This window comes from Myotis nattereri (genome assembly GCF_964212035.1).
Source record: "Myotis nattereri genome assembly, chromosome: 11".
NCBI classification, from domain to species: domain Eukaryota; kingdom Metazoa; phylum Chordata; class Mammalia; order Chiroptera; family Vespertilionidae; genus Myotis; species Myotis nattereri.
In genome coordinates, this window is record NC_138086.1 from 7,309,204 (window position 1) to 7,321,581 (window position 12,378).

General features: G+C 47.6%; 1 long non-coding RNA gene across 1 annotated transcript; it reads left to right on the top strand.

Annotated features, from left to right (window-relative positions):
• The first annotated feature begins 3,279 nt into the window (after positions 1–3,279).
• LOC308527387 lies at positions 3,280–7,146 on the top strand. Its single transcript, XR_013996605.1, has 3 exons — positions 3,280–4,414; positions 4,667–4,835; positions 6,618–7,146. It is a non-coding gene; the product is annotated as an uncharacterized lncRNA (long non-coding RNA).
• Positions 7,147–12,378: the final 5,232 nt, after the last annotated feature.

Consider the following 12,378-nt stretch of genomic DNA (forward strand, 5'->3'; position numbering starts at 1 on the left):
GGTGGCGCGAGCACCTCATTTGGCCGTCCTTCCACTGCTAGGGACGCCAGCCTCTCCCTCCTCGTGGCCCAGGACCCATCAGGACCTCATCTCTTCAGCTCAGCAACTTTTCCCAATTTGGCTGCATCAGCAGTGAGTCCTGTCCCGCCCCCGTGCCCCGTCCCGCCCCTGTGCCCCATCCCGCCCCTGTGCCCCATCCCGCCCCTGTGCCGGTCCCACATGGCCGCCCGCCCGCTGGCATCTCTGTCCCTAAAACGCGGCTGCATCAGAGATTGCCTTTTCCGGACCCTTCCAGGAAGGCTCCTCTGGACCTGGGAAGGTAGCAGAGACGTCTCTAGCCTTCCCACGGTCCCTCCGTCCGTTTGTAGAGGGGTTAAACCACTGGGATGCCAGCCTTTCACCCCGCTACAGGCCACAGGCATCCAGCACGGGGAATCCAAATTCCAAACCTGACCTGAGCACACCACTAGGGTGCTGGCTTACCGATCTGGCTAAACACTATGCCTGCCCCGGACCTGCGTCCTTTTTCTGTAACGTAGCATGGCCTCAGTATGAAAACAGGACTTTGACTTTACCGTCCATACTGATCTCAGTAATTTCTGCCAGCGAACTGGGAAATGTGCCCAAGTCTCTCTCTCTCTCACTGAAAACTGCTCCCTCTCTCTGTGTTCCCGTCCCTTCCCCCAAAGTTCCTTCCGCCATATCTCCTGGCCTTGTCCTCCCTCCTCCCTCTGGGCCATCGCTGCGCTGTGCCGCGCCGAGCATTGCTGCGCACCACGGGGGCCCGCGGTGTGTGTGTGGGAGTGGGTTCACGTGCTGTGTGTGGAGTGTGGCGACGGATCCACCACTGTCCCCGCATCCTCCCACCACCTCCACCTGAGACCACCACAAATGTCCCTGGCGCCCATTCTCCTGCCAGCCTCTGTGCCCCGTCTGTCCACACCCTCTCTCCTCCTCCCTCCCTGCCAGACCCTCCTCCAGCCATGCCTTCTCTGCCATTAACTACTGATCCCATCTTCTGCCCTTAACTACTACTCCCGTCTCCCGCCATTACCTGCTGATCCTGCCTTCCCTCTTCCACCTGCCCACCCACTCCATCGCCACCACCTCTGCAGCCGCTGCAGGAGGTGGAAACTCAAGTCGCCTGATGACAACTCCGCCCCCGCCCCTGCCTGCTTCCCCAGTCGAGACACACACACACACACACACACACACACACACACACACACACACACACACGTCCGCAGGCTCCACCTTCCTTCTGTCCCTCCTCCCCTCTGCCCCTCCCCTGAGAGGTTGCTGCTTTTAAATGGGATTGAACAGCAGCTGATGTCTTTCTCCGCCAACCCCACTGCACTCATCAAAGAATTCCAGTACCTCTTCCACACCTACCCAGGCCACCTCTCCTGCTCTCTCCCCTCCCCTTACAGCCCTGCCATAGTAACCTGTACCCCATGCAGTGCCCGCTGTAAGTTCTAACTGCCCACCTTCCTCTGTGCACTCTGCTGAATCTCTGCCCCCATGACTGACAGCAATTTAAATTTATAGGTGGCCATCCAGTTCCCTTTGCGAGAGGTTGCAGCTGGGTTCTCTTCAGACCCTCTTAACCAGAAACTTCCTTCTCCCCTATCCCTGAGAGTCCAAATCCTGACAAGGTCAGCTCCAAAACAGCCCCTTCTATTTCTGCACCCATTCTACCCCTGAGGGAGGCAGCAGGGACTGGGGCATAGTCTGAATCTATGCCCCCCACTCTCTAACCCGACCTTTAAGGTCTTTATTAGTCCTCAAACCCTGGTCTGAGATCAAGTGAGAAATGGCCTTAAACATTTTAATGCCCACAGAAGGTAGACCTGAAAAGATGCCTTGGTTGTGGCCCTGTGGTTGACAGCAGCCGCCATTCCCCCAAGGGGGCTGTTCGTGGTGGGGGTGCAATGAAAGGACGCATACCACCTGGAGAATGCTTCAAATCAGGAGATGAAGGCCATTGGGCAATGCAGTGCCCCTGGCCCTGGGCTCCAACCAAGCCCTGCCCGGCATGTGGTCAAAGCTGCCACTGGAAAAATGACTGCCCCTGGAAAGGTGGTGGACCCTCTGCACCCCAGTGTGGAGGGGCCGCCCTTCCAGTTCATGACCCACCACTGGCCATGCTGGGACTGGATGAAGACTGAAGCTACCCAGCCCCGACGGCCCCCACCACCCTCGCTGAGCCCAGGGCTGCACTGAATGCAACAGGTCACCTTCCTGGTCGACATGGGGGCTACCTTCTCTGTCCTGCCCTCCTTTTTAGGGCCCCTTTATCCTTCCAAGATCTCAGTCATGGGTATTGATGGCAAATCCAACTGATCCCCCTCTCCTGAGTACTTATCTTCCATATCTTACCCAGGAAATTCCTCCAAGAACACGAGAACAGGTTTCTGCCCAAGCCAGAACCAACTGACCAGGACTCCCGAGGACCAACCCTTCACCCTGGTGACTCGGTCCTCCTTAAGAACCTAATCACAAGCCTTGGAGCCTAGGTGGATGGGACCTCACACTGTAATCCTCATAGCCCTCACTGCGGTCAAGCTGCTTGGCAACCCCAGCTTGACAACCTCTCCAGACTCAAGAGGACCCCGGAGCAGCATGACTTCTATAAATGTGAGGTGTTGGGCCCCACTAAGGTCCACCTTAACCGCCCTCCCCTCCTCCTTCTCCCGGCCCTGAGCAACCTACACCCACCCCCACCCGCTTATGTGTGGAGGTTCAAGGTCCGTGAAACCTACTACCAGAACGGCAAGCAAGTCACCCCACAGGTAGCATCTCAGGACTGCCCTCTGTTCAGATGCCAGATAACGATCCAGATGGCTGTCAACATCCAGTCAGTGTCCAATACTGGCTGACCCTATGCCTGTTTTGCTTACGACCAACGGGACCCAGACAGGTGTAATCAAGATGTCAACACCTATGGGGGTTGCCACTGGAGTGACTGTGTCATACCACACCGCAGCCAATCTCACCAAGGCCAGCCCGGGTACCTTCTTTTGGTGCAACGGCACCTTAAACAACTGCATAAACTCCTCTGACCCTGGGCCTTGCTTTGTGATCACAGTAGTTCCCCAACTAACCTTGTATGGAGAGTCGGAGCTCACCTGGCTGCTCCCTCCATCCCACCCCCGGACACTCCGGGCCGCTTCCTCTCTGTCATGTTAGGGGTGAGTATCGCTGCCTCAGTAGGCCTCACCAGGGGGCCCTCGGGAATAGTCTGGGCACTGCTCAGGACTTTAATGACAAGCTCCAGTTATCCCTGGAGTCTACTACTGCCTCTTTTAGCCTCCCCACAGTGGCAAGTGACATCAGTAGCCCAGGTAGCCCTACAGAACCAGCGCACCTCAGACCTGACTGCAGAAAGAGGAGGAACCTGCATATTCAAAGAATGTTGCTACTACATCAACGAGTCCGAAGTAGTGGAGCAAAACGTACAGACCCTGACTAAGCTGAGTGAAGAACTACATGCAGGACACTTCCAGGACAACTCTCCTTTTGACTGGCTCCAAAACCTCTTAGCTACCTGGGTCCTACACATGATAGGGCCCCTGATTCTCATCTGTGTCTTTTTTCTCCTAGCCCCCTGCCTCCTCAAGTTCATCCGCTCCCGGATCGCGGAGATGTCACGGGTGACTGTGAATCAGCTCCTGCTCCATCCCTACACTTGGCTGCCCTCTGATCTGCCTCTGCCTAACCCTGGCCTTTAAATGCCCCCCCCCCCTTCGATGTCCCTGGCCAGCTGGAAGTAGTCAGAATGAGTTGGCATCCCCCAACCAAAAGGCTGGGATGTTAGGTCAGAGAGAGCCCAGGATCAGATACATGCAGAAGTGTGACGAGATAATGGACTCCCCCTGGCATTTCTAACAGATCAGCGTGCCAGACACAGATACTGGCTTCTCCCTGAATCAACACGACCCCCACACAGATACTGACTCCTTCCTGAATACCTTGCTGACCCTCTGCAGCTGAAACTTCCTCAGCTGAATACCTCAGCTCATGTTCCCACCCCTCACCCAACCACAGTATAAAAAAAGCGCCCCCCTCCCTGTTAGTGTGAATCCATGTGCCCTGTCTTTGGGGTATGTGGGTCTCCTGGGGATACAATAAACTTTTCCTTCCCTTTTCTTTTCTTTTCTTTTCTTTTCTGATTCACTCGACTCTTTATTTCTTACACCGCCTCCTGAGTCACCTAACTTAACACCCACGACCAGTGAAACAGCCGAAACAGTAGCCACGATAATCCTCAGCCACATCATTCCACGTTTTGAACTAACGGTGTCTATCCAGACTGACAACGGCCCGGCCTTTACATCCCGTGTCATCCAGCTAGTTGGAGAGGCCCTGAACATCACTTGGAAACTACACATCCCTTACCATCCCCAGTCATCAGGTAAGGTTGAAAGAGCTAACGGCTTCTAAAAACCCAGCTTACTAAGCTCACTCTTGAGCTATGCCAGGGCTGGCCTGATCTCCTACCCCTGGCCCTAGCCCATCTCAGAGCCACCCCCTGGGCTCCCACAGGCCTCAGTCCTTTGAGCTACTCTTTGAACAGCCATTTCTGATCAACCATAACCTCCGCACGATGGTCCCACCATTGGCTGAATATCTTCCTTTTCTCTCGCTGTTACGCTCTCTCCTTCAGGAGCACGCGGACCGAGCACTCCCCCAGGTCGCAGGCCCAGAGAAGGCTGAATCCATGCATCCCAGGGACACCGTCCTTCTCAATGAACTTGCTCCCAAGGCTTTGGAACCCCGGTGGACGGGACCCCACATAGTTATCCAGACCACCCCAACAGCCGCCAAACTCCTGGGTAAGCCTCACTGGTATCATGTTTCCAGACTTAAACGGGCCCCTCCTCAACCCGACTGGCAAGTCCATACAGTTGGCCCCACCACCCTCAAATTTACAAGGCCTAAGTAACTCCTCTACATGGCCCTGTTGGACTGGATCCTGCACAGCTATCCTTACCTTCTTGGGGGCGGGCAGGTTCTTCCTCTTCTTTTCCTTCGCCTTCTGCCCCCTCTGCTGGCTAGCTCGGCCCAAACGACGGCCGGGTTCCTTCTCTGCGCTAATACTCCTCCTTCTATCCCAGGTAGGGCTAGCCCTTCAGACTAATCCTTTTGTATGGAGATTCTATGCCAAGGACCCAAAGACGGGCCACCTCATGGGGACAGGAGACTGCCAACCTGGAGGCTGTCAGGCCTTAATCATCATTAAGCTTAACCAGAATCTGCCATTCACAGTTGGTCTAGCAATATCCCCAGCAATCTGTTTTCAGTATGACCAGACTGACCCAGCCTGCAAGGGATATAAGGTACCAATTTATGGAGGGTGCCCATATGCCCGATGCAGAATTCACAAACACAAACTAGACATAGCGGGGACCCAGGATCATAAATATAGACTGACCTCTAATGGGGGGAGGACCTATACCCTGAGTATACCTGACCCCTGGGATGACCACTGGGTTCAGGGGGTAGAAGGGAAAATATACATCTGGCACTGCGCCGCAACCCCAGTGGGATGTATTCAAATATACTGGACATACATTCGAATCCTCCCGGAAACAATCCAGGCCCTAGGGGACATGACAGACACCATATTGAACAGGAAACCTCTCTGCAAAAGCAGGCCCTCCCCCCATCCAAATTGGCTCACCCTTTCTCCTGGCTGATGGTCATTAGGGCAGGAGTAACCCTCCTAAACAGCACATCAATAGGAAATGCCACCAACTGCTTTCTGTGTGCTGCCCTCATATGCCCTCCACTAACAGCGGTCCCTCTATCCACCCCCTTTAACCTCTCGAGCCCTACCTCCCCGCAGCCTCAAAATCTTACAGAAGTACCCCTGTACACTGGAGCGGATTTCCCGTGGGTCTGCTACTTCTCCCAGCTGAGCCTGGCTTCCTGAAACATCACAGTTCGAGTCAACATGACCAACCAGGCACCCCCCCCCCCCGAGGGTTCTTCTGGTGTAACTGTACCCTAACAAAGGCTATATCACCTTCGACACAAATCTGCTACCCAGCTTCCCTGGTCCCCCAGTTAATCATGTATGGACAAGGGGAGTTCCTACAAAAACTCTTACCAGCCCCATCCCACTTAAAACATGCTATCTTTCTCCCCATAGTGGTAGGTCTCTCCCTGGCCTCCTCTCTGGCAGCGGGGGGCCTGAGTGGCGGTGCTCTAAATTACAGCATCTCCTCCTCTCGAGAGCTGGAGGGAAAACTGCAGATATCCCTAGAAGCCTCCGCTGCCTCTCTAGCCTCCCTGCAATGCCAAATAACATCAGTGGCCAGAGTCGCCCTGCAAAACAGGCGGGCCCTAGACCTGCTTACGGCAGACAAGGGGCAGACAAGGGTGGTGCTTGCCTGTTCCTGCGAGAGGAATGCTGCTACTACATCAACGAAACAGGGCTAGCCGAAGAAAACATTGACATCCTCAGTAAACTGGGGGATGAACTGAGGCAACACCGACAGAAGGGAGGCCCCTTTGCGAGATGGTGGGAGGGAGGAATGATGCAATGGATACTCCCTGTACTCACCCTCAGCCTAATCCCAATGCTTGCTCCCTGCATTTTTATATTTTTGCAGTCTCGCATGCAGGAAATCTCTCAGATAACAGTCAACCAGCTCCTCTTACACCCTTACAGTCCGTTGTCCCTGGACCCCCTGGGTTCCGACCTCGCTTAAACTCCGCCCATGTCCAGCTCGAAGTAGCCAGAACGGTCATCGTCCTATATCACCAAAGAGGTCGGGATGTAAGGTCTGTGGCTGGGAAAATAGGGACTTTCCTGATCCCACCTGCTGAATTGGACAAACAACCCAGAACGACCAAGCCACATCCTGCTGGACAATAGCTGCCACCCTGGGACCTACCAGAATGACCAAGTAAGATCCTGTTGTGCTAACATTCTGATGGACAATAAATGACCACCCGAGACTTCTCAGGATGGCCAGGGTGCAGCTGTACAAACTTCCCACTCATAAATCACCCGCCACAAGCTACCTCAGATAAACCTGATTGGTCCAACAGCAGCATAAAAAATCTTTGCCAGGCATAGGCGGGTGTGACCGCGGGACCTCACCTGAGAGCTTCCAATAAATGCGATCTTTCACTCTTACCCTGCTTGTCTTGGTCAATTTACTGGCTTCGGTCAGATTAAATCTTACATCTCAGATTAAACCTTACATTAAACATTACAGTCACCACAACATGAGGAACTGTATTAAAGGGTTGCAGCATTAGGAAGGTTGAGAACCACTGATATACATTGATGATTCAAAGAGGGGGAAAATATCTCACTTGCCTCCCAAACAGTAAAACTCATAAAGAAGAAAAAATAATACAATAAGTCTTTTAAACACCTCAAATCCTCCTCCTGAATGCCTGGGAGCTCTGAGGTCCTGGGAACAATTGGAGCATTAATGCCACCCCCCATGCCTGTGCAGACTGTGAGGCAGCAGGGTGACTGCACTTCCTCAATGTGAAGGAAAAAACTGGCATTTTAAAAAACTCAAGTGTCTGACGTCATACATGCCTGTTATTAAAATTAGCAAGCCAACCTCTTGAAATGTTGTCAAGGACAATGAAAAAATCCTGTCTTCTTTACAATTATTGGTAACTTTTTTTCTGCTCCTCTCTTTTAATTAACAACCATAAAAAGTCATACCCACTTGGATGTTCCTAAGTTATCAACCAGTAAGGAAAATATACTGCAGCAGTAATCTTAAGCGATGTAAAAACAAATTCTGTTGCCCTACAAGGATTCTTTCCCCCTTAGACCCCACTTACAGCTGGAGGCAGAGAAAGTGCTTTTATCAGGTCCTTTGGTGTCCAGAGAGAGGAAAGGTAAGTGTGTGGCTGGGGCTGCAGCTTGTGCTGGCCACTAAGGAGCTTCTGTGAGATTCTGTCCTTCTTGCCACCAGGCGCTGTCCAGTGGGTGTGCAGTTCCCTCTCTTGCTGCATCTGGTGCTTGCAGTGTCCTGCCCCATCAGTTACACAGGTAGTATAATAGAGGCAGTCATAGAGCTCCTCCTCAGAGCTCACCTGAGGACACACTTCAGGTGTCAAGTACAGATGACAGTGGGGAACAAATTGATGATTTCTTAGTCAGTACTGGAGACACTTATTTGGTGCTAACTACAAAAATGGCCAAAAGAGGTCAGGCAACCATTTCAGTAGCAGGAGTTACCACACAGATGCAACAAACAGCCTGTCTTAGTGTTTATATTTTAAGAGACTTTTTCTTATCCTAGAAATGGCTTTGAGTTATTCCAAGGAGCCCCTTGGAATTCCAGAAGGATTTGTTCTCTCTCCTTATAAAAGAGAAATTTAGAACTATTTAGGCCTATTTGACATACAGTCCAAACCTCAGTTCCCCGATGGCTCCCATCTCGAACTATTCAGTTCTCAACCAAGTTGTTCACAGAAGAAATGTCTGGGTTGTCCACCAAAACTCCACTTTAGACCTGACAACCCTTTAATGCTGATATCTCACCATGATAAAAGACTTCTCTCAGGTAACAAGCAAAGAAAAGAATGCTTTTGTTGCTGTTAAAATCAAGATTAGCACTATTGCCGAAACCGGTTTGGCTCAGTGGATAGAGCGTCGGCCTGCGGACTGAAAGGTCCCAGGTTCGATTCCGGTCAAGGGCATGTACCTGGGTTGCGGGCACATCCCCGATGGGAGATGTGCAGGAGGCAGCTGATCAATGTTTCTCTCTCCTCAATGTTTCTAACTCTCTCTCTCTCTCCCTTCCTCTCTGTAAAAAAATCAATAAAATATATTTAAAAAAAAAAAGATTAGCACTATTTAAAAACAAAGAGGCCATCAAGAGTGCTAATGTTGGTAAGGGTCTAAAAATGCTCACAAAACAATGACAGGCAATTGAATAGGTAGAAAAACTGTTATTTATTTAAATAAAGGAAAAGCAGTTAGCAGGTGACAGCAATTCAGAGGCAGTGATATATGAAAAATTATTTTGAGGCAAGTAGGGGGTGGTTCCATAAATTTAAGAAAATGTGAGTCTATTTATAAATGAAACAGTGCATTAGACATGCACTATATATAAGAAATGTTTAAACAAGGAATCATTTGGGGGTCTGGAACAGAATACTTCAATTTACATTTTTTCTAATGGGAAAAAGTGGTTTTGAACAAATTGGTTCCACTGTAATTGAAGTGCATAAGAAACTTCATCAAATAATGAATAATAATTATGTTCCATTTGTATACATATAGTTTTATTATTAAAGTGGATGTTCTAGAAATTATATAATTGTTATCTTAACATACTATTAAAAGGAGTTTAGAAACAGGGAAGGCAGTTTTAGAGAAGGGGGTCCATGGGAGAGGAAGAGATATGTAATGGGCAGAGATAGCTCCAAGCTACCAGAATGTTTATCTCACATACACAGAGGATGGAGGAATGTTATAGGATAAGGGGAAGAAGAAGAAGAAGAAGGGGGCACCCGGTGGGCTTTGAAACTTTGGAGCTAGAACCATGTAAGGAAAAGGGGGGGGGGAATCCAATTAGAAGAGCTCAGGGAACATAAAATGGGGAAAGGGTCCAATTAGAAGGTAGCATATATAGACAAAGAGCTGCCAGCACTTATAAACCTTTAGACGAAGAAGCTTCACTGGTTACCCGCTTGGGAACCCCTCCCAACTCGGGAGTTTGATATGCTTCCAAGAAATTTTCACACTTAAAAAAAAACACACCTTTTAGTCCATGAATTTATTCTTCAAACTTCTTGAGGCAAGAAACTGGTAGGAGAGTCCTAGCTCACCCAATTCTGCATTTCAGATTTGCGCCCAACATGTGGCTACCATGCAGTATCATCTCTCCATGCCCAGTAGTAAGTAAGCGGACTCTGTCTCCTCCTCACTGTCCCCTTTGTAGTTTTGGAGATCTTGCAGGGGCCACTGGCCACTTAATTTGCTGCAGCTGCCGTCTCAAGCAAGCCTGTCTCTTTCACCTTCATTGTTCAGCTGTTAGCCCATTGACTGCTAGATCGCCTGCTTTGTCTTTATTGCCAACGTCTATAAAGTGGATCTAGAACCGTTATAATGTCTTCTGCTATGTTAAGAGTGTACTTGAAACCAAGTGTTTGAAATATGTTCCTAAGAATCAATCTAAGGATTCTGGTTATTTGCTTTTCTTGGTAATTAGAAATGAAGACTTCTAAGAGTTATTAGTTAAAAAATAATACAGTGGGATTATAGAAAGTATAAGGCATGGAGATGCATTTTGAAGGAACTAGAGGGTCTTAATTTTCACACTTTTACTTTTTTAAAAAGCCTTTTAGTCCACAAATTTGTATTTCAAACGTCATGAGACAAGAAACTGTGAGGAAAGTCCAAGCTCACCCAATTCTGTGTATCACTTTTACTAAAAAGCAAATTCCTTTGACAGTTCCATCATATTCAGATCTATAACCATGACATTTTAATTTATTTTGTCATTTGGAGGCACTTAATGTTTCACTCTGATGCATTTGCAAACATGTTACATCTTCAAAAAGATCAATGGAACAGACTCTGACTTATTTTAAAATATGGATTCTGAGAATAAATGTTCAGATCATATCTTTGAACTGGATGAAAATGTATACAACTCTAAGGAATAACTGGACTCGTGGACACACTGGCAAATAATCAGATAAATAAAAATTGATTATGGGATTGGATGAACAGAACATGATTATTATTTTTATGACTGTTAAAATATTGCTGACTTCTAAATATTTTTGGTTTGCTTACCAGATATAATGAAACATATTTGTTTGTTTGCTCATTTACAATTTAGTGAATTATACCTTGATAAGCAATATTAGACCATTTAAATTTTTCTTTCTACTTACCCCTTTAGAATTTATAAATCCAATAAGATTCTGTTTTCTTTATAACAGGACACAATTGTAAAGTGGTTTCATTAACCACGGCTTTGACTGGAATGTCATATTTGGGAGAAACATGCCTAGACTCTGGATGTCACCAGAAATCTTTAAGGATTTAAGATTGACTTTGAAGCCTATAAAAGCCTTTTGAAAAACAGCCTGGTGCCTTGCCTATTCACCTGATTCACGGCATACTTTTTATGGAAGGAACAAAGGTTGCTTTCCTGGGTGATGGCAAAGAAAGAGCCTCAAGACATTTTGAGGGACTAAAACACTAGAGGAATTTACCAAAAAATATGCGTATTGCAGTCAAAATGCAATGGCAACTATGTGGCTTGGTTTCTTCTCCCAGAAAGGCGAACTAAAGTTCAATTTTCCTGCCCTAACCGGTTTGGCTCAGTGGAGATAGAGCGTCTGCCTGCAGACTGAAAGGTCCCAGGTTCCATACAGGTCAAGGGCATGTACCTTGATTGCAGGCACATCCCCAGTAGGGGGTGTGCAGGAGGCAGCTGATCCATGTTTTTCTCTAACTGATGTTTCTAACTCTCTATCCCTCTCCCTTCCTCTCTGTAAAAAAATCAATAAAATATATATTTTTTAAAAAGTTCAATTTTCCTTATGATACTGCAGCAAAGCAGATTTAGGAGAGCCTATACAGTCAATTGATAATCTTGTTTTTATGGAAATAATCAGGCCAAATTAAAACTTGACTTAATGCAGCAAATAGTCATAAGTTGGCTAACTTTAATATAAATGAGGGTGATTTTAAGGGGAGAAATTGTCTTTCAAAAGTATCTATAACACATTTTTGTGTATGTCAAATTCCTGTTCAAATTATCTTGAAAGTTTTATTTCCACCTATACATTGACTGGATCCTGAATTTTTCTAGTTTTCTTAAATATTTGGGCTACAACCCTCTGAACTAATGTTTTATTTTTCTTTCATCATTTGACTTGAAGTTACTAAAACCTAAAAATTACCCCTGATCCTTGAAATTGCAAATTGCAGCTACACTGAATGAAATAAACTTGAAAAATCAGAACAGCATCCTGTATAAGCCATGCAGAATGTACCTGAGCACCTCGTCGCATCACCAGAGATATTCAAACTGCAGATAAGGAGGATCTGTCAGATGGTCACTGCTTGTTTTCATTCCAGCAGAAGGAACCTTGGGACCCACATCTAGAAATAGCCTTGATTGACAGCCTTGCAGAGTCAGAAACTGGAGTGACTATTTATCGCTATATAATGTTCAACTCTGTGTCTGTTCTGAAGTCTAATGTATTTGCTATCAATACAATATTTCCTTCATTTTGCATGAGTAATATTTGTACCATTTATCTTTTCCTTCTTTTAATTTTTAGCTTGTTTCAACCATAACATTTGAAAGGATTTTTCTGAAAGAATGCTATGGCTGTGTCATGTGTATTTTTTTCATTTAAATTCTTTAT